The 21,598-nt window shown below is 42.5% G+C and overlaps 1 pseudogene; it reads right to left on the minus strand.

The window, feature by feature from the left end:
- The window catches only part of LOC141197809 (uncharacterized), a 97,954-nt pseudogene that overhangs the window by 56,460 nt on the left and 19,896 nt on the right, over positions 1–21,598 (minus strand).

A 21,598-nucleotide genomic window follows, 5' to 3' on the forward strand; every position in this document is an offset into this window, starting at 1 on the left:
ATTACTACAGCACTGGATGAGAAAGGGATTTATTCTACAAGAAACGCTGGGGCCACAAATGAGAGAATCCGGGCCCCGTGGCTGGATACTCCAGACCCCCAGCGTGTTAGGACCACACGGGATCTTTGTTCCTGGAGCTTCTCTACTTGGTATAATGAGACTCTGATCTTGTTCATAGGCCACAGTCCCACTATCAGTATTTGGTCAGTATTCGGTTAGTATTTTTTCTCAGGAGTGGGAGCCAAAACAAGACGAGGAACAATCAGAGAAAAGGTATAATAGAAACAAGTGCACAAATTCTGAATTTATCACCCACTCCTGATTTTGGCTCAGTATTTTTTCTCAGGAGTGGGTGATAAATGTAGAATTGGTGACTTGTTTCTATTATACCTTTTCCCTGATTGCTCCTCACCTGGTTTTGGCTCTCACTCGAGAAAAAATACTGACCGAATACTGACCAAATACTGATAGCAGGGCAGTGGCCAAAGAGGGAGGATTGGCAACTCCGAATGTCCTTGTCTATTTTGGGATTAGGTGGTAGGAAAAGGGGCAGGTGGACATTTTGGGTTTTGTTTTGGGAGGGTGGGGGAAAAAGATGCAATATCTGTCCATGTATTGTAAATATTAGTGATGAGCAAGCGTACTCGCCACTGCTCGATACTTGATCAAGCATCGGGGTACTCGGGTGTGCTTGTTACTCGTTCGAGTATAAAACCTGATGATGCAATACGGCAGGCCAATCAGAGTAATGGCAGTAGAAAACATGGCTACGACATTACTGTGTATGACAGGCCATCCCTGCGTGTTTATTGGCTATCTAACACCCGCAAAACGTGGGGCGGGGACTCGAGCACCTGAAATATTTGATTGAAAACCCGAGCACTACGATGATCTATTAAGTATCGAGCAGTGGCAAGCAGGCTTGCTCATCATTAGTAAATATATGAATACAGTTAGGTCCAGAAGTATTTGGACAGTGACTGAATCTTTGTGATTGCAGCTCTGCAGGCCACTAATCTTGATTTAAAATGAAACAACTGAGATGCAATTGAAGTGGAGACTTTCAGGTTTAATTAAAGGGGCTGAACAAAAATATCCTATGAAACGTTTTGGAATTGCAACCATTTATCTATAAAGCCTCCTTATTTCAGGGGCTCAAAAGTAATTGGACAAATTAAAGAGGTTGCCCACTACGTTTTCACTGATAACCCATCCTTAGGATAGGTCACTGATGTCTGATGGGTCGGGGTCAGACACCCGGCCCCCTGCCCATCAGCTGTTATCGTTGTTGGCCAGAAGTACTCACTTGCGGAGCTAGCTGTCTTCTGGTAGTGGCCGCGACAGGGTATAATACATCCGCTTCATATTGTCTAATCTGTTAACTGTCGGTGAACAATAAAGTCTTACCAGAGTGTGGTACCCTCACCCTGCATTGTCTGAGTATTGTTATGTCCACAGGAAACGTGAACGGCAATCAATAGGATGAGCTCCGGCCCGTGCGGTGTTGTTAAAGACAGCAGGGTGAGCACATAACACTGCTGCATGGACATACACACAGCACTGCAGCATGGATAGTGCATGCATACCCAGCTTTGCTATATATGCACATTTATATACACACACAGCTCTGCTACATATGCACAGTTGCATACACATACACTTTATATACATTTTCCCATTTTTCAGTTCCATCCAGGTCATGTGATTGATTATATGATCTGAAAGGTGCTTGAGCTAGTCGGGTAGATGGTTCTTTAGCTGCTCACTCAGGATGTGCAGCCTCTGTGCAGGTACTAGTACCTTCCTTTCCTGCACCAATCAGATAAGTGTGGGGCTGGAGGAGAGTAAGCAGTTCTCTCAGTGATCAGGAACGACACTGTCTATAAGATGCACTCACTTATTAGCAAGATTTTTTTCTTGTTTAAAAGTGTGTCTTATAGTCCAAAAAAACCAAACATTTTTCCCTTTCTCATTTAATTATGATTGTCTGTTATATGTTTTTGTACAATTTGTCAACAACATATATAGTTTCTCCGCCAACTGAGTTATTTTTGATGGTCAACAAAATACAATTTTCCAGTAATTCTTTTTCACACTTGGTATGATAATGGCTTCTCTCTGTGTGGAATTTTTGATTTCTAAAGGGGTTTTCCAGTACTTGAACAATCTCTTCTCATTCCTCATGCTTGGTCCTGTTAAAAGAAAGACAATTATACAAACTTCCCATGCTTGTGCTGTTCCAGTGATGTGAGCACTTGCGTTTCTGAGGCTCATGTGATGTTGTTACGTCATGTGAGCCCTGCGGCCAGTCAGCATTGGCGTCACTGTCCCCACTTTCGGACACATCGAACAATTAAAGGAAGTCAGAAAGCAGCAGCTCTGGCTTTCTGTTGATGTTTAATTCATCTGAAGGCGGGGACAGTGAAGCCGATTGAAGCTGATTGTGAAGGAACACACATGTCATGTAACAACTTCACATGAGTCCTGGAAACACGAGTGCAGATACCACTGGAACGGTGCCGCCACGGAAGGGGAGTATGAATGTTTTTAATTTAACGAGGCCAAACATGAGGAATGACAAGGGACTGCCCTATAAGTGGGCAATACAAGACAATACAATTTTCAGTAAAAACATTTCCAACATTCTGAACATGAAAAAGGCTTCTTCCCTGTGTGACTTCTCTAAAGTTTATTAAGAGTTGTATTCCATGTAAAACATATCCTGCATTAAGACCATGAAAATGACTTCTCCCCTGTGTGAGTTCTCTGATGTGTAACAAGAGTCGATTTATCTACAAAACATTTTCCACATTCTGAACAGGAAAAAGGCTTCTCTCCTTTGTGGGTTCTTCGGTGGATATCAAGATGTGCTTTCCGGGTAAAACATTTTCCACAGTTCGAACAGGAAAAAGGTTTCTCTCCTGTGTGGGTTCTCTTGTGGCGATCAAGATGCCCTTTACAGTTAAAACATTTTTCACACTGTGAACAGGAAAAAGGCTTCTCCCCTGTGTGGGTTCTCTGGTGGTCACCCAAAGCTGATTTCTGGTTAAAACATTTCCCACATTCTGAACATGAAAAAGGCTTTTTCCCTGTGTGAGATCTCTGGTGTATAGCAAGAGTCCGTTTCTGTTTAAAATATTTTCCACATTCTGAACAGAAAAAAGGCTTTTCCCCTGTGTGAGTTCTCTGGTGCATAACCAAAGCTGATTTCTGGTTAAAACATTTCCTACATTCTGAACAGCAAAAAGGAGTCTCCTCTGTGTGAGCTCTCTGGTGCTTAACCAAAGCTGATTTACGGTTAAAACATTTCCCACATTCTGAACATGAAAAAGGCTTTTCCCCTGTGTGAGTTCTCTGGTGTATAGCAAGATCCCATTTCTGATTAAAACATTTCCCACATTCTGAACAGGAAAAAGGTTTCTCCATTGTGTGACTTCTCTGGTGCTGAACCAAATTTGATTTCCATGTAAAATATTTCCCACATTCTGAACATGAAAATGGCTTCTCCCCTGTGTGACTTCTCTGGTGTCTAGCAAGACCTGATTTCTGGTTAAAACATTTTCCACACATGGAGCAAGAAAATCTTTTCTTCGCTGTGTGAATTTTTGGATGTTTAAGAACAGAGTTTTCGAGGAGAAAACTATTTCCATATTCGGTTTGTGAAAATGGTTTCTTTGCTTTAGGAGCAGCTCGATTTTTAATGCTTATTTCGTGACTTGGATTTTCCTTAGTGTTCGGTAATGAATCAGAAGACAAGACCTGTTTCAAAGTATCAGATGATTGATCTTTGCTGTGAAGGGATGATGGTGTATCTGGAGTAATGGCATTCACTTCAATTGTATTCTGTGGTATCTCAAGCTCATCTAATTTAAAAATTGAAGACGTCAGCTGTTCCTCTGGTCTCCTGGTACAGTCATCTGCAAAGAATAAAACCAATTATTATTTTTAAATAAAGTATCCTTGAATTTTATATTTTTTAACATTTGTACTTGAACCAGCTGTAGAAATGGCAAGTTATGTAAAAATATTGAATTATTCACCAAGTTGATGACAGTTCAATGTCTAATAGAAAACCTCATAGCATGAACCAGTGGAACATGGTGTTCAATTTGTTTGTTCATTCTGCCTCCCAAACATGGAACAAAAAGCCACCAAACAATATTATGTAGGCCAAAATAATACCAATAAAAACTTATAATCATCTCACAAAAAAACAAGTCCCCACTCAGGTCCATCATCTATCAATGGAAAAACAGAAGTTTCCTCATTATTAGTGGAGTATATCAAGGGCATTTCAGACTATAAAATATAACTTTTAATAGATAAATGTAAAATATTTAGTATAAAACAATTATGACGGAGACAAAGTACACATACTCCCCAGGTCAGAGTAACAACTAAATAAGAGAGTAAAGCACGTCACCTGAGTGGCGTACCGGACCCTGGTCAGAAAGGGCAATTTAATAAAGCCTAAATGACACAGGGTCTCTGTGAAGCGTCCAACAAGTAAGTGGACAAAATTAGATGTTTCTCAAGAAATCAAATAAAAATTTTCACCTGAGATTAGTGAAGACAGTTATGCTTTATCATGTTGAGACAGCTTAGCCTTCATGGTGCTACACAGTGGGGTCCCTTGATGACTCCGAAAGGAAGAAACGCGTCCGGACTATAGGGCAAGCACAGGGCTACTAGAGCAGTCTAGATGTGGACTGTCCTTGTTAGGGCAGGAGTAAAGGGGTACAGGGATAGTGCAGTCCATATAGGGTGTTAATAGCGGCAGAAAAATACGCCTCCCCTGGACTATTGCCTGTCTACCTGCTTCCCCTTCAGTAAACATCTCGTCCTTTTTACTCACTGTGACGTGAACTACTCCACATATTGGGTGAGGACGTTCCATTACTCTTATTCAATTTTCTAAATGTTATTCTGTATTGATGATGTTTTCTATTGATGATGTCATTGCCATAATCTTACCTCATCTATTTTGAATGCATATGAGAAACGTTTTTTCAATCATCCTAAGACGTTTATCCCGTGTTAATAGCAGGATCATCACACTGATACTATTTGATTTTTTGAGAAACATCTAATTTTGTCCACTTACTTGTTGGACGCTTCACAGAGACCCTGTGTCATTTAGGCTTTATTAAAATGACCCTTTCTGACCATGGTCCGGTACGCCACTCAGGTGACGTGCTTTACTCTCTTATTTAGTTGTTATTCCGACCTTAGGAGTATGTGCACTTTGTCTCTGTCATAATTGTCTTATACTAAATATTTTAAATGTATCTATTAAAAGTTATATTTTATAGTCTGAAATGCCCTTGCTATACTCTCCTGATGACTGGGTATGACATACATATTTGAATATAAATCATAATATTGCTAGCTATCATTATTAGTGGCCCAAAGGCTCTTGAAAAGCAACATGGCTTCCAGAAACCAGTCCAGCAATATCCGATCTCCCAAAGTCATATCTCCCCCTCACTTCTGAGCCTTGCAGTGTGCCCAAACCACATTCAGCATCCATGTATTTGGCATTACTATAGTGAGAAAAACCTCCTGGAGCACAATCTGGGCACTATGTGTTGGGTAATAAAATGGCATATTTGCAATTTTCACTCTCCAACATCCAGTGCATGCTAATTTCAGGTAAGTGGCTGTGAAGTCAAAATAGTCACTTCTATTCATTGAGGGCTATAATCTCCAAAATGGAGTCACTTTATGGGGATTTATACTTCTCTGGTTTTCTGCCATTTTGTCATATTAGGGCTTCTGCTAATGGTGTGTCCAATCTCCTCTGGGATCTGCTCCTGTAATGTCTGCTTCTTTCACCATGTGTGGCCTTATTCATTCTGCAGGTGGCACTGGTAATGGAGGAGACGTCAGAACCAGAAGCTTTGGGCGGCGCTCTGGACAGAGCCTAGCCACTAAGATTGGAGTGCCTTGGGCCTGTTGTACCATTCAGTCTGGCAATATAGGTGTGTGTGCTGTCCAGCTGGAGTAATCTACTCCCTACATCAGCCAACTGGAATGCACCACACCCTACTAAAGCTTGAAGCAAATAGCTGGAAGCTGCCAGATAGTCTTGTTCTTTTCTGGTTCAGTCCTCTGTGCTCAGCTCACGGCTTGTGTATTTGTTTCCTGGTGTATTTTCTCTGCCCTCCTTATTCTGACCCGGCTATCTGACCATTCTTCTTGCCATCTCACACCACAGAACAGCCAGTAACATTGTGGCCCAAGCATAGGGGTTTCTGTGTAAGTCAAGATCTATGTAGAGAGGTTAAAGGGTGATGGTCAAAACTATGACTATAGACAATGACACATTTAATGAAATTATCAAACTCAACAGTCTTCATCAGCAAAAAAAAATGAGATGAGTAACTAGTGGTGAAACCTCTCTGAGGTAATTGGAGTATGGGGCTTGGTGGCTCTTGGTAATCTAAAATATTGTAAAGGCCAATATTTTCTATAAGAAGAGTTTCAAGAAAGAATATTAGACATCTAAATAGAACTTTTTACAATAGTGCAGATCTGAGGTGTCTTAAATTTAGATCTCGGGCATTTGGAAGAGACAATGAAGACCTTTTTTTAAACACTACCAGGGACTTGCAGACTAGTGAGGCAGGCCAATCCCACCACAAGTCATAAAAAATTAAAAACTGTAAACAAATAGACATAGAATAAAAAAACATGTTACATCTCCAACAAGAATGTACGCTGGGTACGGAAAGTATTCAGACCCCTTTAAATTTTTCACTCTTTGTTTCATTGCAGCCATTTGGTAAATTCTAAAAAGTTAATTTTTTTCTCACTAAAGTAGACTCTGCACTCCATCTTGACTGAAAAAAAACAGAAATGTAGAATTTTTTGCAAATTTATTAAAAAAGAAAAATTGAAATATCACGTGGTCATAAGTATTCAGACCCTTTGCTCAGTATTGAGTAGAAGCTCCCTTTTGTGCTAGTACAGCCATGAGTCTTGGGAATGACGCAACAAGTTTTTCACACCTGGATTTGGGGATCCTCTGCCATTCTTCCTTGCAGATCCTCTCCAGTTCCGTCAGGTTGGATGGTGAACGTTGGTGGACAGCCATTTTCAGGTCTCTCCAGAGATGCTCAATTGGGTTTAGGTCAGGGTTTTGTCTGGGCCAGTCAAGAATGGTCACAATGAGTTGTTCTGAAGCCACTCCTTTGCTATTTTAGCTGTGTGCTTAGGGTCATTGTCTTGTTGGAAGGTGAACCTTCGGCCAAGTCTGAGGTCCAGAGCACTCTGGAAGAGGTTTTCATCCAGGACATCTCTGTACTTGGCCGCATTCATGTTTCCTTCAATTGCAACCAGTTGTCCTGTCCCTGCAGCTGAAAAACACCCCCATAACATGATGCTGCCACCACCATGTTTCACTGTTGGGATTGTATTGGGCAGGTGATGAGCAGTGCCTGGTTTTCTCCACACATACTGCTTAGAATTATCACCAAAAAGTTCTATTTTCGTCTCATCAGACCAGAGAATCTTATTTCTCATAGTCTGGGAGTCCTTCATGTGTTTTTGAGCAAACGCTATGCGGGCTTTCATATGTCTTGCACTGAGGAGAGGCTTCCGTCGGGCCACTCTGCCATAAAGGCCCGACTGGTAGAGGGCTGCAGTGATAGTTGACTTTGTGGAACTTTCTCCCATCTCCCTACTGCATCTCTGGAGCTCAGCCACAGTGATCTTGGGGTTCTTCTTTACCTCGCTCACCAAGGGTCTTCTCCTACGATTGCTCAGTTTGGTTGGACGGCCAGGTCTAGGAAGACTTCTGGTGGTCCCAAGCTTCTTCCAATTAAGGATTATGGAGGCCACTGTGCTCTTAGGAACCTTGAGTAATGCAGAAATTCTTTTGTAACCTTGGTCAGATCTGTGCCTTGCCACAATTCTGTCTCTGAGCTCCTTGGGCAGTTCCATTGAGCTCATGATTCTCATTTGGTCTGACATGCACTGTGAGCTGTGAGGTATTATATAGACTGGTATGTGCCTTTCCAAATCAAGTCCTATCAGTTTAATTAAACACAGCTGGACTCCAATGAAGGAGTAGAACCATCTCAAGGAGGATCACAAGGAAATGGACAGCATGTAACTTAAATATGAGTGTCTCAGCAAAGGGTCTGAATACTTATGACCATGTGATATTTCAGTTTTTCTTTTTTAATAAATTTGCAAAAATTTCTACATTTCTTTTTTTTTAAGTCAAGATGAGGTACAGAGTGTACTTTAATGAGAAAAAAATGATTTTTAGAATTTACCAAATGGCTGCAATGAAACAAATAGTGAAAAATATAAAGGGGTCTGAATACTTTCCGTACCCACTGTATGTATTGGCAGAGAACTACAACATTAAACTGGAGTTGCACTCATTTATGGTGGACCATTGGAGCTAGGAGAATAGAGAAAGTATTAGCGCCCCCATTTCAGGAGAGATTGTGCAGTAATCTGAATTCCTTAGGATTGAAAACATAATGCAATCTATGACGTGGAGTGAATCCATGAAACCAGGACTCAAGCCATGCCAACACATCTCCTGCAGGCGTGAATAAATGTATATTACAGCCAAGTTTGGTCAGAAAGACTGTACCTGGTCTTGAAGGGACCATATGAGCACATTTATCAGCACAGAGGGGAGAGAAGGTAGATTCATCCAATAAGATATCATGATTCTAGGAAGCCAACAGCATCATTACCCTCCGCTTTCTCTTACAGATCCATCATAATATTTTTCTTCAGTGTGTCAGCACATTGTTTGTACGCTGTCATTTGGTTTTGTAGTTTGTAAGGTTCTACAGAAAAGGACCTTCAATGCCCAAAGTCATTTGAACAGTTTTGGGTGGAGGAGAATGTTGTGGTCTAGCAGCAAAATGGTGCACACATGATTGTGATATGGCCGGACTACACAACATATAAAGCAGCCACAGCAGGTGACTCAGACGAATCTGTGACTTCTCTGCATTTAGTGGTTACTACTCACCTGGGTAGTCATATGTGGGAATCTCCTCTTTACACCGCTCATCACCCCTCACATATGTCTCTGTAGTATTAATATGGGTCAGATCTTCACCCTGAAAGAAATATGGTCACAGAAATAAGGAGAAGTCACATCTATGATCAGCTCTAATCCTGCCGTCTCCACCGTTCTCATTACACAAGTATAAAACATATAATACTGGAGGATAAAACAAAACTGAACACAGTTGTCTAAATATCATAGGAGAGATCTCATGACACATTTTCTCCATCTACCTGATGATCCTGAGGAACACTGGGATCTTCTTGTTTATAGTCCTGTGGAAGAAGAGGACGGGAACATCTCTCTGGTGTTGTCGACTTAATGGATAGACCTGTAGGAGACACATACAGGGACTGAATTCATGTTTTACATACACTAAATATACATGGCCTAAAATTATTTGTATTACCTGGTAATGTGAGGGGCTGGAGAACCTCCATCATGACGTCCTTGTACAGATCTTTGTGTCCTTCTAAATACTCCCACTCCTCCATGGAGAAATAGACAGCAACATCCTGACACCTTATAGGAACCTGACATAAACAATGATACCATCATCCCACTGATTCCTTCACAGCGTTACTTAATAATGTCCTAGCATTCCCAGCAGTGTCACCTCTCCAGTCAGCAGCTCAATCATCTTGTAGGTGAGTTCTAGGATCTTCTGGTCATTGATGGCCTTATGTATCATCGGGTGAGGTGGAGGCCCTGTGATTGGGCTCAGGGGTCTTCCCCATCCCTCAGACACAGGGTCCCAACAGCGCTCACTAGAGGTCTTCTTCACTACTGTGTAATCCTGGTTATGAAGAGACACATTAATTAATCTCACTACAGACATTTCCAGAGTCCTCACCTCTCCAGTTCTGTCCATCTGTTATTCCCATAGATAAGAATGATGTAATGTGACATAATTAGAATATCTCACCTCTCCAGTAAGCCGGAAGAGAATCTCTAGGGTGAGGTGCAATATTTTTTCTGCCATTTTGTCTCTGTCCATATCCATCCTTGATGGGTAAATCAGGAAAATTATCTTACATAGAAGATCTTCACTGAGAGGATCCGATATTGTAGGGATATGAATGGGAAGAAGATGAGCCGATGTAACATCATAAAAATCCTGTGTAATAATACAATTACTGGAGATAATAAGGGAAACATATGAGGTGATTTATTATTTTATAGTATTTAGTTTTCTTCTTTACATCTACTAATAAAACCTATACATTTTAGGCCACAGACAACAAGCAGTTTCTTCCTCAAGAGTCTGCAGCTGAATACGTTTCTCAAAGACTCATCTTCCATAACACTAATTCTTGTCTAATTTACCGACACTGGAATCAGTATCATGATGAGGACGACATCTTCATCTTCTACTACGGCTCTAGAAACATATTTGGCCAGAGTCCATCACTGACTACATCACCACCGGCCGTCTATATGAATGTTTCCCGTCTTCCCCGGACTGTAATCTTCTATCACGTTAGATCTCACGTCTGATTCACACACAGAAGTTTGAGGCTTTTTTGTTTGCACAAACACCGCGGACAAAAATAATTTGATACCAAAGTCTCCATGTACCATGTTTTATGGGGTTTATATCTGGCCTTAGGCTTTCCTATATTACAAGAAATACACCAGAAAAAAAAATAAACTGGCACCAACAATTATTGTAATAAGAAAAAATCATGCAAAAAGCACAATACAAGTTTTATTATTTTTTAACACATTAAACATTTGTTTAAAAAAAAAAAAACTCTTTTGGGCACCAGAACACAGATGTACACCGCAGGGATGGCACAGGTGCGGTTGCAACAAAAACCCTTGAAGTTTAACTGCTTGCTACTGTCAAAAGCAAACATGGCATCTAAGAATGTTTGACAGAGTTCGACTGAATGCCCCTCCTCCCCCAAGTACACGATAGTATGGGGCTGCCTATTTTCTATGATACTTATACAGTAGTGTTCAAAATAGTAGCAGTGTTTTCAAAAACATGAGTTAGGGTATGTGCACACGATGCAGAAATGAAGCAGAAAATTTCTGCATCATTTCTGCATCTCCCTGGCAGAAAAAACGCATGCAGATTGTGCATGCGTTTTTCCTGGAGAATATATGCGGATCCACATGCAGATTCACATGCGTTTCCGCATGCAGATTGACAAGCGCTTTCCAGGCGCTTTTAGCATCACCTGGAAAGTGCTTGACAACTAGGTCACACTATATAAATCCATGCAAACAGCATGGATTTATATAGTGTGACCCGAGAGAGTGTATATACTTACCTCCGATGGCCCGCGCTGTCCCGCTCACTCCGTTCTCCCGGCTGCCGGCAACTTTGAATTGAAAGACCTGCCGATGTCAGCGTCACGTGACCCGTCACATGACTCTGACGTCACCGCAGGTCCTACAACTCACTGCAAAGTGCCGGGAACCAAGCACGAGCGCTGCGCGGGCCGACAGATGGTAAGTATATATATATTTTTTATTTTATTCTTGTTTTTACAGCTTTTTTAATGGTACCTGGGTGTGGATGAGACTCTCCTCTCCTCAACACCCGGGTACCATCCGCACATTAGAACGCGCCAATAACGCAAGTACAGATGCAGTCTTGCGGAATTGGCGCGTTCTAATGCAAGTCAATGGCGGCGAAAACGCCGCGTTTCCGCAAAATTAAATGACATGCTGCGGATTTTTGAGCGCAGCGTTTACGCTGCGGAAAAATCCGCATCATGGGCACAGCACATGCGGATTTCAATTGGGGAACATTGCTTCCCTTCTACCATGCGTTTTTCATGCGTTTCCGCGGCGTTTACGCAACTGCAAAAACGCCGCGGAAAAGCATGAAATACGCATCGTGTGAACTCAGCCTTAAGCACAAAATCTTTCTACTAGCTTTTACTTCCATGCATTGGGAGCATTGCACACTGTTTTCTAATTCAAAACATGAAGAGAAATGTATATAAGTTTTAACTACTTTACAGAAAATAACAAAAAAAGAACATTGGGCTGTTCTAAAAAAATAGCAGTGTCTGTGTTTCGCTCACGCCCAGACTGATTGACGTGAGCGTGGTTTGTGGTCCCACTGGCAATGAACCGAGGAGTGCCTGGAAGGGCGTAACTAAGGGTCTGGCCACTCCGACCCTGGACGCACGGCGGCTCAAACAACTCCCCGATCCGAGGAGGGACTAGGGAGGTGACCCAGGTGCCACACCAGGGCAGACCTCGGTCACAGAGCTGCTGACCCACACCAGGGTATGCAGGAAGGGGCAGGTTCAGCTGGTATACAGACATGCAGGTACTGACAGACACGACTGGTATACAGACAGGCCGGTATTGGCGGGCACGGCTGGTATACAGACAGGCGGATAAGGACCAGTACTGACTGGGATACAGGAGCAGAGCTGCAGGTGCGGACGGGAAGCAGAGCAGAGCCGCAGGTGCGGACGGTATGCAGAGCAGAGCAGAGCTGCAGGTGCGGATAGGAAGTGGAGCAGAGCAGAGCCGCAGGTGCGGACGGGAAGCGGAGCAGAGCAGAGCCGCAGGTGCGGATGGGAAGCGGAGCAGAGCCGCAGGTACAAAGGGGAAGCAGAGCAGGGCAGGCGGGAATGCGGCAGAGCGCAGCCAGGCAAGACAGTGCTCTGTTCACATGGAACAGACAAAGTCAGGAAAGCCTGTATCTGTGTCTTGCGTACTTTGATTAAAAAGTTGATTGGAGAGGGTAAAACTTATAAAGAAGTGCAGATAATGATAGGCTGTTCAGCTATAATGATCTCTAATGCTTTAAAATGGAAAGTAGAACCAGAGAGACGTGGAAGAAAACGGCAGACTACCATTCGAATGGATCGAACAATAGCCAGAATGGCAAAGGCTCAGCCAATGATCAGCTCCAGCTCCAGGATGATCAAAGACTGTCTCAAGTTTCCTGTGAGTACTGCGACAGTTAGAAGACGCCTGTGTGAAGCTAATCTCTTAGCAAGAAGTCACCACAAAGTCCCACTGTTAAAAAAAGAAAAAAGACATGAACTCAAGCAAATACAATTTGCAAAAATTACTTTGTGCCTCAAAATAATCCGAAAAAAATCTGCAACTCGTCCCGCAAACAATAAGCCCTCATACAGCGCTGTTTGCCAAAAAATAAAAAAGTTACAGTGCTTATTATATTCATATAAAAAAACCTACTTTTTGTAAAAAAAAAAAAACATTTTTACCATGTGATAGCAGCAAAACCTAACAAAGCACACTATAAATCTGGTATCGCTGTAATCGCACCGACCCGAAGAATAAATCCACCTCATCACATATACCTCACAGTGAACCGTGCAAAAATAAAAATAAGAACTATTCTTGTACTGTTCATTCTACCTCCCAAAAATTGGAATAAGGCTCTGCTCACATCTATCCTGCTCTCTCCGCTGAGCACTTAAGTCAGGGTTTCCTTGTAAATTCCCCAAAACCGCGATTCAGATAAAAACACTGACGGAACCACTCACTTATGAGGCAGATGGAGTCACTTTAGACTGGTCTGTGTTCCGGCGGTGTCCCACCATTTTAGGCGTCTTTTTAGAGCACAAGTGTGGATGACTACAGATCTGTGCACACCTAAAAAGATGGATACCACCGGAGTAGATGCCAAACGGACTCCAAAGTGTCTCCATCTGCCTCATTATGGTGGGTGGTTCCGTCGGGGGTGTCGTCTGAAATGCATTTTTGGGGGATTTACACAGAAACCCCAAGGTAAGTGCTCAGCGTAAAACAAAAGAATGTGATCCCAACTTTATTCTGGAAGCAATCTAAAAATATTATGTACCCCAAAATGTTATCAATAAAACCCTAATTTATCCCACACAAAACCCGCCCCCCCCCAGGTCCGTCATCTGTCACTGGAAATATAGGGGTTTCCTACGTTACTGGCAGAACAAACCCCTCAACTGACCTATCCAAAGTTAATGACTGCCCACTCTCCCCAGTAACACAAGCTCTCTGCCTCTGTGTAACCCTGGACACTGATCTCTCCTTCAAACCACATATCCAAGCCCTCTCCACTTCCAGCCGACTCAAACTCAGAAATATCTCCCGGATCTAAACATTCCTCAGCAAAGACTCTGCAAAAACACTAGTGCAAGCCCTCATCATCTCCAGCCTCGACAACTGCAACCTTCTGCTCTCACACCCCTAACACTCTCGCACCCCTCCAATCTATCCTAAACTCTGCTGCCCGACTAATCCACCTGTCCCCCCCATTATTCCCTGGCCTCTCCACTCTGTCAATCCCTTCACTGGCTCCCCATTGTGCAGACTCAAGTTCAAGACCCTAACCTTGGCATACAAAGCCATCCACAACCTGTCTCCTTCATACATCTGTGACCTAGTCTGCCGGTACTTACCTGTACTCAACCTCTGATTCTCACAAGATCTCCTTCTCTACTCCCCTCTTATCTCCTCTTCCCACAATAGCATACAAGACTTCTCCTTTGCATCCCCTCTACTCTGGAACTCTCTACACCAACATATCAGACTCTCGCCTACTGCGGAAACCAGGGCTGTGGAGTGTGAGTCGGTGCTCATTTTGGTGGAGTCGGAGTCGGTATAAAATGGACCAACTCCGACTCCTAAAATATATAATAAATTGGGTACAGTAGTTCAATGCAGAATGTGCTGAATATTTTTTCATAGGAATTTGGGAAAGTTATGAAATGTCCTATAAATGGCTGTTCTATTCCTTATCTAAGGCTACATTCTCACACAGCGTTTTTGCTGCGTTTTTTGAGGATACGTTTTTAAGCTGCAAAAGCAGATCAGCTTTTTAAAAAACCGCATCACCTGAAAGTTTTTGAGCTCACAGATACTGTTTTCAATAGCAAAAGCAGATTAGAAAAACGCCGCACAAACTGACATGCTCATTCTTTGTGAGGATCCGTTTTTGATCCTCACAAAACAATGTGTCTGAATGTCATATCTTGAAACCCATTGACTTTGCTGGGATGCCCAGAGTCACTGCTTTTTACTGCAAAAAACGGATCCGCAAAAACGCTGTGTGTGAATCATGGCCATAGCCAGAGAGGGGCAGGGGGGCAGCCCAGAAGCAGGGGCACACGCCTATCAAAACTCACTTGTATGCTGCAGTGCAATCTCCCCTCCTCTGTCCTGTCTTCTGCCGTCTTCACCAGAGAGAGGAGGGGGAGGGGTGCCTGCCCTGCACAGGATCCGATTCCTGAGCCCCGAGCTGGAGAAAGTGAGAAAGTGAAAGTACTACTGCTCATCTCTGTCACAGGAAGGTAACTAATGCTAATATTGTAGGTGATTATTATGTGCTCTCAGTACAATGTGTGAACTATATGTGCGATATGTGCAATGTACTATTTGCTGTCTGTAGCTGTCATCTGTCTATCACACTCTATCTATCCCTCCATGTATTCATCTATCTATCCATCCCTCTATCTATCCATTTCTCTATCCCTCCATCTATCCATCCATCTATCCTTTCATTTATCCCTCTGTCTATCCATCCCTCTGTCTATCTATCTATCTATCTATCCATCCTTTCATCTATCCCTCCAGCTATCCATCCGTATGGCTATATATTTATCCATCCATCCATATATCCCTGTATCAATCTATTCATCCATCCCTGTATCTATCTATCTATCTCTCCATCTATCCATCCCTCTATTTACCTATCCATCCCTCTATCTATCATCCCTCCATCTATCTATCTATCCCTCTATGACTTTATCTATCTATCTATGCATCCATTTATCCATATCTGTCTATCCATATCTTATCTGTACCAAAAAGAATGAAGCTCTGACTGAGGTAGCAGTTAGGATAAGTGGCCTACAGGAGGACTGTCAGGCGCAATAGGACTTGGGTCCTGACAGTGCTACTGCTGCCATATCTTCATCCTCATCAGATGAGGAGTTTGACTTTGACAAGTATTTGGACGACATGGAGCAGGCAAAGTGTTGCCGCAAGGAAAAAGATTTCACTCCATCTCCTATAGCAAGCAGATTGACCATATTTCAGCAAAATGTTTCACTTGCTCTCAAAGAAATAGAAAAATTTAACCCTTCATCAAAACTGACTGTGCATGAGGCAATTCCTTTATACCCGGAAATTGTTAGAGATGTTGCCCATGTGGTTACGGCTTTGCCTCCAACCCAAGTTAGTGTAGAGAGGTTGTTCTCTAGCCTTAAAATTATTAGGTCAGATTTGAGGTCATCTATGAAGGAGGATCTGATGGAGGCAATTCTATTTCTTAGAATAAATTCATAAACTGCACAAATGTTATTTAGTATGTTTTTGTTGAAAACTGTTTTTTGCCACTTACATAGTTAATTACGTAGTGTTATATACAGTACAGACCAAAAGTTTGGACACACATTCTCATTTAAAGATTTTTCTGTATTTTCACTTTGAAAATTGTACATTCACACTGAAGGCATCAAAACTATGAATTAAGACATGTGGAATTATATACTTAACAAAAAAGTGTGAAACAACTGAAAATATGTCTTATATTCTAGGTTCTTCAAAGTAGCCACCTTTTGCTTTGATAACTGCTTTGCACACTCTTGGCATTCTCTTGATGAGCTTCAAGAGGTAGTCGCCGGAAATGGTATTCACTTCACAGGTGTGGCCTGTCAGGTTTAATAAGTGGGATTTCTTGCCTTATAAATGGGGTTGGGAACATCAGTTGTGTTGTGCAGAAGTCTGGTGGATACACAGCTGATAGTCCTACTGAATAGACTGTTAGAATTTGTATTATGGCAAGAAAAAAGCAGCTAAGTAAAGAAAAACGAGTGGCCATCATTACTTTAAGAAATGAAGGTCAGTCAGTGCGAAAAATTGGGAAAACTTTGAAAGTGTCCCCAAGTGCAGTTGCAAAAAACCATCAAGCGCTACAAAGAAACTGGCTCACATGAGGACCAACCCAGGAAAGGAAGACCAAGAGTCACCTCTGCTTCTGAGGATAAGTTTATCTGAGTCACCAGCCTCAGAAATCACATGTTAACAGCAGCTCAGATTAGAGACCAGGTCAATGCCACACAGAGTTCTAGCAGTAGACACATCTCTTCAACAACTGTTAAGAGGAGACTTTGTGCAGCAGGCCTTCATGGTAAAATAGCTGCTAGGAAACCACTGCTAAGGACAGGCAACAAGCAGAAGAGACTTGTTTGGGCTAAAGAACACAAGGAATGGACATTAGACCAGTGGAAATCTGTGCTTTGGTCTAATGAGTCCAAATTTGAGATCTTTGGTTCCAACCACCGTGTCTTTGTGCGACGCAGAAAAGGTGAGCGGATGGACTCTACATGCCTGGTTCCCACCGTGAAGCATGGAGGAGGAGGTGTGATGGTGTGGGGGTGCTTTGCTGGTGACACTGTTGGGGATTTATTTAAAATTGAAGGCATACTGAACCAGCATGGCTACCACAGCATCTTGCAGCAGCATGCTATTCCATCCAGTTTGCGTTTAGTTGGACCATCATTTATTTTTCAACAGGACAATGACCCCAAACACACCTCCAGGCTGTGTAAGGGCTATTTGACCAAGAAGGAGAGTGATGGGGTGCTACGCCAGATGACCTGGCCTCCACAGTCACCAGACCTGAACCCAATCGAGATGGTTGTACTAAATAAATTTTTCACTTAAATATAAGCAATATATGTGGGAGGTGGAGTCGGTGTAAGGGAAATTGAGGAGTCGGAGTCGCAGGTTTGGCTTACTGACTGCACAGCCCTGGCGGAAACTTTCAAAAGGAACTTGAAAACCAACCTCTTCCTACAAGTGTACAAACTGCAGTAACCAATGTTCCACCATACCGCTGCATGACCAGCTCTACCCTCACTTACTGTATCCTCACCCATCCCTTGTAGATTGTGAGCCCTCGCGGGCAGTGTCCTCTCTCCTCCTGTACCAGTCGCTGACTCGTTTTGTTCAAGATTATTGTAAGTGTATTTGCTATGTATATCCCTTTTCACACGTAAAGAGCCATGGAATAAATGGCACTATAATAATAAATAATAATAATAATTACAAAGACTCTAGAAAAGCGACAGCTTTTACCCCATCAAATAAAATCCAGTGAATTCTGTGCTCCCAAATCCAAACGCCCCTTTGCTTCTGGCCCCCACTGTGCCTAAACCAGAGTAAGCGGCCACATTGCCATTATTGTAATCAGGAGTGCGCACTTAACAATTTACAGGGTGCGTGTCTCCAGAAGCACAAGCTGGGCAAAATGTATGGGGGCGCTACAATATATGGCAGCACAATGTATGTGACTAAACTGCCATATTTGCAATTCTCCAGAAAAAAACCCTGGCGTGGATGTTAGAAAATAGTCACTGCAGCAATAGATTAATTCATTGAGAGGTGTAATTTCTACAATGGGGGTCACTTTTGAGATTTTCCTGCTGTTCTGGCACCTTCGGGGCTCCGCAAATGTCACCCGCAAAGTATTCTACCAAAATCTGTGCTCAAAAAGCCAAATAGAGCTCCTTCCTTCTCAGCCCTGATGTGTGGCCTAACAGTAATCTCTGACGACATATGGGGCATCACCTCGTTCGGGAGCAAATGCACAATAAATTATGGGGTCCAGTTTCACCTATTAACCCTTGTGTACCTGTCAAGTTAGCAGCAAATACAAAAATTACATTTTTACCACAAAAATGTTACATTTCCACGTCCCAATGTTATAAAATTCAATGAGGCACCTATGAGTTCAGAATACTCACTACACCCCTAGATGAATTCCTTTGGCAGTGGAGTTTCCAATTTGGTGTCACCCGGGTTAGAGGGGTTTTGCTGTTCTGGCACCTAAGGGGCTCGGCTAATGGAGCCCACAATCTATTCAAACGAAATCTGCGCTCTAAAAGCCAAGTAGTGCTCCTTCCCATCCGACCCCTACTGTGTGCTCAAACAGTAGTGTACAACCACATATGGGGTATCACGGTGTTCGGTAAAAATTGCATAACAAATTATGGGGTCCATCTTCTCCTATTACCCCTCATATGTACAGTGGGTACGGAAAGTATTCAGACCCCTTTAAATTTTTCACTCATTCTAAAAAGTTCTTTTATTTCTCATTCATGTACACTCTGCACCCCATCTTGACTGAAAAAAAACAAATGTAGAAATTTTCGCAAATTTATTAAAAAAGAAAAACTGAAATATCACATGGTCATAAGTATTCAGACCCTTTGCTCAGTATTGAGTAGAAGCACCCTTTTGAGCTAGTACAGCCATGAGTCTTCTTGGGAATGATGCAACAAGTTTTTCATACCTGGATTTGGGCATCCTCTGCCATTATTCCTTGCAGATCCTCTCCAGTTCCGTCAGGTTGGATGGTGAACGTTGGTGGACAGCCATTTTCAGGTCTCTCCAGAGATGCTCAATTGGGTTTAGGTCAGGGTTCTGGCTGGGCCAGTCAAGAATGGTCACAGAGTTGTTCTGAAGCCACTCCTTTGTTATTTTAGCTGTGTGCTTAGGGTCATTGTCTTGTTGGAAGGTGAACCTTCGGCCAAGTCTGAGGTCCAGAGCACTCTGGAAGAGGTTTTCATCCAAGATATCTCTGTACTTGGCTGCATCCATGTTTCCTTCAACCAATCATCCTGTCCCTGCAGCTGAAAAACACCCCCATAGCATGATGCTGCCACCACCACGTTTCACTGTTGGGATTGTATTGAGCAGGTGATGAGCAGTGCCTGGTTTTCTCCACACATACCGCTTAGAATTATCACCAAAAAGTTCTATCTTCATCTCATCAGACCAGAGAATCTTATTTCTCATAGTCTGGGAGTCCTTCATGTGTTTTTGAGCAAACTCTATGCGGGCTTTCATATGTCTTGCACTGAGGAGAGGCTTCCGTCAGGCCACTCTGCCATAAAGGCCCAACTGGTGGAGGGCTGCAGTGATAGTTGACTTTGTGGAACTTTCTCCCATCTTCCTACTGCATCTCTGGAGCTCAGCCACAGTGATCTTGGGGTTCTTCTTTACCTCTCTCACCAAGGCTCTTATCCCACGATTGCTCAGTTTGGCTGGATGGTCAGGTCTAGGAAGACTTCTGGTGGTCCCAAGCTTATTCCATTTAAGGATTATGGAGGCCACTGTGCTTTTAGGAACCTTAAGTAATGCAGAAATTCTTTTGTAACCTTGGCCAGATCTGTGCCTTGCCACAATTCTGTCACTGAGCTCCTTGGGCAGTTCCTTTGAGCTCATGATTCTCATTTGGTCTGACTTGCACTGTGAGCTGTGAGGTCTTATATAGACATGTGTGTGCCTTTCCAAATCAAGTCCTATCAGTTTAATTAAACACAGCTGGACTCCAATGAAGGAGTAGAACCATCTCAAGGTGAATCACCCCAGGAAATAGACAGCATGTGACTTAAATATGAGTGTCTGAGCAAAGGGTCTGAATACTTATGACCATGTAATATTTCAGTTTTTCTTTTTTAATAAATTTGCAAAAATTTCTACATTTCTCTTTTTTTCAGTCAAGATGAGGTGCAGAGTCTACTTTAATGAGAAAAAAAATGAACTTTTTAGAATTTACCAAATGGCTGCAATGAAACAAAGGGTGAAAAATTTAAAGGGGTCTGGATACTTTCCGTACCCACTGTAAATTATAAAATTGGTGCTAAAACAGTATTTTAGTGGAAAAAAAATAATTCTTTGTTCTTACATCTGGAACTTATAAAGTTTTGTGAATCACCCGTAGGTTAAAAATGCTCAGTACACTCCTAGGTGAGTTCCTTGAGGGGACTAGTTTCCAAAATGGGGTCACTTGTGGGGGGTTTATGCTGTTTTCGCATGTCAGGGGCTCTCCACATGTGACATGGCATTCACAATATGTTCCAGTCAAATAGCACTCTTTCCTTTCCTAGCCCTGCCATGTGCCCAAACAGAAGTTTTCGACCACATATGGGGTATCATCGCATTCGGGAAAAATTGCATAACAAATTATGGTTTCTGTTTTCTCCTATTATCCATTGTGAAAATGACAAATTTGGGGCTAAAAGTAAATTTTCGTGTTTCAAAATGAATATTTTCAATATGACAACCTAATGTTATCAAAGTCTGTGTAGTACCTGTGGGTTCAAAAACCTCACTACACCCCTGGATAAAATCCTTAAAGGGAACCTGTCACATCCTAGTTGCTATGTACACTGCCCCCATTGCTTTGTTAGTGATGCAATGTGTATCACTAACAAGCTTTTTTCATTAAAATCGGTGGTAGTATAATGATTTTATAACATTATATACACCTAGTCCTACCTGCTCATATTCAGTCATAAGGGTGTGATTCTCTCATTCACTCACTGCTGGCACCGCCCATGTATTTGAATACTGCTCCCGGCAAGGTTGAGTCTAGATCGGAGTTGATTTTTTAAGGCCCTCACTCCAGCAACTACGATCTAGTCTCCTCAGCAGTGAAGCGTCTAGATCGGAGTTGATTTTTTGTGCTCCTTACTTTACCCACTCCGATCTAAACGCTTCACTGCTGAGGAGACTAGATTGGAGTTGCTGGAATGAGGGCCTCAAAAAATCCCCTCCGATGTAGAC

This window comes from Phyllobates terribilis, unplaced genomic scaffold, assembly GCF_046119375.1.
Source record: "Phyllobates terribilis strain yellow unplaced genomic scaffold, ASM4611937v1 Scaffold_88__1_contigs__length_6355796, whole genome shotgun sequence".
Lineage (NCBI taxonomy): Eukaryota > Metazoa > Chordata > Amphibia > Anura > Dendrobatidae > Phyllobates > Phyllobates terribilis.